Genomic DNA, 6000 nt, shown 5'->3' on the forward strand with positions numbered 1-6000 from the left:
ATATACATTTTATGTACAATTTATACAAAAAAATTCTTACAGATGAAAAACAGTTGCCCTGAATTACCAAAAGATCATATTCTGATCACATTTATAAACTTCTAGTATTTGGATTTTTAAACAAACGTGTAAGTGTAAATAAAAGTCCTAAATTTCTACAAAATGATATCACAAGAATGACCGCAATAATTTAACTCGAAATACATTGATTTCATGTACTAACAGTGGAGGTTGGCAAGGCGCAGTTGTTCAATCCCTTTCTTAATTGGGATTCTGTAATTGTCATCGACGTCGACTTTCCGACTGAGCAGTAAACGGCTTATGTTACAATCGGGAATTTTCGTACACAAGTATCGAAGAAAAATCTGCGAAAAAGTCAAAACCAGAAAATAGGATGGGTGTGATATCGCTTTCTATAGGGTACGATGCCTCGTTGAAGGGATGAAGCATCTCTCGCAGGGGGGGGGGGGGGGAGGGCAATATCAGTTTCAAGAGGGGTATCATCGGTCTGCTGTTATATATGACATTTTAGGGCTAAAAAAAGTGGTGTAGTCAGTAATAATAATTGTAGGCTTTATATATTCTACATGAAACTAATTAATAATTCACACCATCTTTATCTGCATATAATCTTACGAATACGTGTAACCGAATATCACACAATCGGTGAAATTTTATTTCAAATTTCCCTTGACCTTGACAAATATTTTACGAACAATCAGAGCATAGCTCAAAAGATGAAGAGATCGTGAGACTATTCTCAAGCCGCGATTAATGTGCTCCTAACATTTTGTACAAGTTCACTGATATTCCGCCTTTCTTCCGAATGATGGAGCTTATTGGACAACTGCTGGGCTAGCTCTGCCTGCTCTAGGACATCTTCATTGTTCCCTTTTAGCAGTCGCAATCTCGCCTTTGCTACATGAAACAACATCTGCCACTTGATTTCTAGCTTTTCCAGTCTTTGAAGACCTGCTCGAGAACCATATTCGCAGACGTTAAGTCGTTTCCTGACACGGAGTCAGTAACAGGCTTGCCTCTGTGAGTCATACCAAGGTAAAGAAGCACCTTCACCAACAGACATCTTCTAATGAACGCTGATCGATACTGCTCATCCGCTTTGTTTACATCGGGCAAATTGTCAACTGTGTTGATCATTCTCTCAAGTAAGGTTTTCATTCTATCCTTGATCTCTTGCTTCCCTGTTCGTTCATATGATATGCAGTCAATGCAGAACTCTGCCACGCAGAAATTCACTAGATGCATAGCATCCAATCTTAGAGACGTCGCTGACAATCTGATGCTGTTGTATTTATGCACGATATCCTCCATATCATAGCCCTTTGGAAACATTAACATTTGCGCCTGAGCAGCCATAACCATGATCATCGACGTCAGTGGATGTTCTGTATGAACAATCAAACTCCCTACATCATGGATCTGTTGAAGGACATCACATGGTTTGTCTGCTTCCAACAAGAACCGCAACCAGGTCAATTTAGCGTCCATAACGACCCGCGCTACTCCTAGACCAGCCTTTTCGAAATACAATACCTGTAATCATCAGCTTTGTTCAATCAGTCATATTGTCCACATACACCCTCAACATTTTCCCAGTTCGTTGTAGATTACTTACTCTTACATTAAATTTGGACATTTATATATATAAATATGAATATAATATTATTTAACATGAATACAGTGGTTTTAAATAGGCTATATAAACTTGTATGTACCAAGATGCTAATTGCCTTAACTTTATATTAAAATTTATTTCTATTAATTGTGTAGTGAAATATGCTTCAGTGAATACCTAAACATAAGGACCACATGCTTAATAACATGACCACTTAATGATTAATATCCACATAACTTGGCAATTTGGCTATGAATACCAGTTTTCATTTCCACTGGTTTTTATAAACAGCTTTAACTGTAATACCAGTTTTCATTTCCACTGGTTTTTATTAACAGCTTTAACTGTAATACAATTTTTCATTTCCACTGGTTTTTATAAACAGTTTTAACTGTAATACCAGTTTTCATTTCCACTGATTTTTATTAAGAGCTTTAACTGTAATACCAGTTTTCATTTCCACTGGTTTTTATTAACAGCTTTAACTGTGATACAATTTTTCACTTCTACTTGTTTTTTATAAACAGCTTCAACTGTAATACCAGTTTTCATTTCCACTGGTTTTTATAAACAGCTTCAACTGTAATACCAGTTTTCATTTCCACTGGTTTTTATAAACAGTTTTAACTGTAATACCAGTTTTCATTTCCACTGGTTTTTATAAACAGCTCTAACTGTAATACCAGTTTTCATTTCCACTGGTTTTTATAAACAGCTTTAACTGTAATACCAGTTTTCATTTCCACTGGTTTTTATTAACAGCTTTAACTGAAATACCAGTTTTCATTTCCACTGGTTTTTATAAACAGCTTTAACTGTAATACTAGTTTTCATTTCCACTGGTTTTTATAAACAGCTTTAACTGTAATACTAGTTTTCATTTCCACTGGTTTTTATAAACAGCTCTAACTTTAATACCAGTTTTCATTTCCACTGGTTTTTATAAACAGCTTTAACTGTAATACTAGTTTTCATTTCCACTGGTTTTTATAAACAGCTTTAACTGTATTATATTGTAAATGCATTATGTTTAATAAAAGCTTATATGAGAAGAACACTATAAGAGCCTCTATTCATTGACTTTAAAAATAACTACGTTTTCTTACTTCATCAAGAAACCTCAAACTGTATTTGGAATCGCATGATAATTACACTGAATGACGCAATACTGTTGTTGCATGTAAATGTATAAAAAAGGCGGTTTAGCAATATAATGTGAATGGTCATTGAATAACGTGTATTACTATAACGGAGAATACACACAAGAGTATGCATTGTTATTGTTGATATATTTGTTTCCCCACTAATAATAACACTCATTGTAATCAAGCCACGGTTTCTTGTTTTTGATATATATTCTAATAAATTCAAAACGCTGCCATCATTAGATGATAATAATTATACATTTGGTGTTTCTTTTCCACATATGAAATATAAAAAATAACTTTATCGTTATTTTCAAATAGCTCCACACGATTATTGCATCAGCGAGTACAGTCAAAACACTAAATATAACCATGCGTATTTTTCCGAGGAATCGATTCCTTTGTCCTATATTTGAAGTATTTCAAAGAACCTTAAATGTAATTGAAGAATGTTATCAAACACAAGACAAAATATGATATGTGTTTAAAGGTCTCTATTGAGGACTATGACCCAAGATGGCCTACTATACAATGGTCGTCCGTCTTAAATTACCTACCATGCTGAATACCTGTCGATATATTAAACTCGTAATGCATACAGATCTATTTTTATCACTGTAATTGTTGACATTACATGTGCATAGTAACTGGATTATCGTTTGAAAATTTACATTCTCGTTTGAAAATTTACATTCTATGCTAAATGCTAACATCAACCTAAAAGAGAAGTGTAGAATATCTTTAGCATATTGCATTACCGTGGCCTTGACTAAAACCAATTTAATTTTTTTAGTTAGAGTATAATGTTTATCATATCAGAATGTAGTATGTATACCTTGGTACTTAAGTATGTAAAATATACGAGTTGCCCTTTTAGCTCAACAACAAGCTATGTTCAAGTCTGTGTTCTACTAATATATCCTATGAAGAACTTCGTGAAAGTCTTTAAATGCCAGTACAACGTTTTGTTCCAAATTGATTAAATGTACGAACACTTTTAGATGTACAGCCGTGGAAACATTGCGTTGTCTACTGGTTTTTATAAACAGCTTTAATTGTAATACCAGTTTTCATTTCCACTGGTTTTTTAACAGCTTTAACTGTAATACTAGTTTTCATTTCCACTGGTTTTTATAAACAGCTTTAACTGTAATACCAGTTATCATTTTCACTGGTTTTTATAAACAACTTTAACTGTAATACCAGTTTTCATTTCTACTGGTTTGTATAAACAGCTTTAACTGTAATACAAGTTATCATTTTCACTGGTTTTTATAAACAGCTTCAACTGTAATACTAGTTTTCATTTCCACTGGTTTTTATAAACAGCTTTAACTGTAATACAAGTTATCATTTTCACTGGTTTTTATAAACAACTTTAACTGTAATACCAGTTTTCATTTCTACTGGTTTTTATAAACAGCTTTAACTGTAATACCTTCTTAATATTGTTTGAAATTGAAAAAACAAGTCAAATTTGCTTTATAACCAAGGATTCATATAAATAGCTCTAAGACCTTTCCATTCTGTTTTATTAAACTTTATCATTTTTACAGATAATTTAAATCGTTCACAAGATCAGATATTAGTTCGTTCATATGATATGCAGTCAATGCAGAACTCTGCCACGTAGAAATTCTCTAGATGCATAGCATCCAATCTTAGAGACGTCGCTGCCAATCTGATGCTGTTGTATTTATGCACGATATCCTCCATATCATAGCCCTTTGGAAACATTAACATTTGCGCCTGAGCAGCCATGAACAATCAGACTCCCTACATCATGGATTTGTTGAAGGACATCACATGGTTTGTCTGCTTCCAACAAGAACCGCAACCAGGCCAATATAGCGTCCATAACGACCCGCGCTACTCCTAGACTAGCCCTTTTCGAAATACAATACCTGTAATCATCAGCTTTGTTCAATCAGTCATATTGTCCACATACACCCTCCACATTTTCCCAGTTCGTTGTAGATTACTTACACTTACATTAAATTTGGACATTTATATATATAAATATGAATATAATATTATTTAACATGAATACACTGGTTTTAAATAGGCTATATAAACTTGTATGTACCAAGATGCTAATTGCCCTAATTTTATAACATTAAGATTTATTTCTATTTATTGTGTAGTGAAATATGCTTCAGTGAATACCTCTACATAAGGACCACATGCTTAATAACATGACCACTTAATGATTAATATCCACAAAATTTGGCAATTTGGCTATGAATACCAGTTTTCATTTCCACTGGTTTTTATCAACAGCTTTAACTATAATACAAGTTTTCATTTCCACTGGTTTTTATAAACAGCTTTAACGGTAATACTAGTTTTCATTTCCACTGGTTTTTATAAACAGCTTCAACTGTAATACAATTTTTCATTTCCACTGGTTTTTATAAACAGCTTCAACTGTAATACCAGTTTTCATTTCCACTGGTTTTTATAAACAGCTTCAACTGTAATACCAGTTTTCATTTCCACTGGTTTTTATAAACAGCTTTAACTGTAATACCAGTTTTCATTTCCACTGGTTTTTATAAACAGCTTTAACTGTAATACCAGTTTTCATTTCCACTGGTTTTTATAAACAGCTTTAACTGTAATACCAGTTTTCATTTCCACTGGTTTTTATAAACAGCTTCAACTGTAATACAATTTTTCATTTCCACTGGTTTTTATAAACAGCTTCAACTGTAATACCAGTTTTCATTTCCACTGGTTTTTATAAACAGCTTCAACTGTAATACCAGTTTTCATTTCCACTGGTTTTTATAAACAGTTTTAACTGTAATACCAGTTTTCATTTCCACTGGTTTTTATAAACAGCTTCAACTGTAATACCAGTTTTCATTTCCACTGGTTTTTATAACAGCTTTAACTGTAATACCAGTTTTCATTTCCACTGGTTTTTATAAACAGCTTCAACTGTAATACCAGTTTTCATTTCCACTGGTTTTTATAAACAGTTTTAACTGTAATACCAGTTTTCATTTCCACTGGTTTTTATAAACAGCTTCAACTGTAATACCAGTTTTCATTTCCACTGGTTTTTATAAACAGCTTCAACTGTAATTCCAGTTTTCATTTCCACTGGTTTTTATAAACAGCTTTAATTGTATTATATTGTAAATGCATTATGTTTAATAAAAGCTTATATGAGAAGAACACTATAAGAGCCTCTATTCATTGACTATAAAAATA

At 32.7% G+C, this 6000-nt stretch overlaps 1 pseudogene; it reads right to left on the bottom strand.

Annotated features, from left to right (window-relative positions):
• Positions 1–692: 692 nt before the first annotated feature.
• On the bottom strand, positions 693–1626 carry LOC138329940 (uncharacterized; annotated as a pseudogene).
• Positions 1627–6000: the final 4374 nt, after the last annotated feature.

The sequence above is a fragment of the Argopecten irradians genome, chromosome 8, assembly GCF_041381155.1.
Source record: "Argopecten irradians isolate NY chromosome 8, Ai_NY, whole genome shotgun sequence".
In the NCBI taxonomy this organism is placed as follows: Eukaryota; Metazoa; Mollusca; class Bivalvia; order Pectinida; family Pectinidae; genus Argopecten; species Argopecten irradians.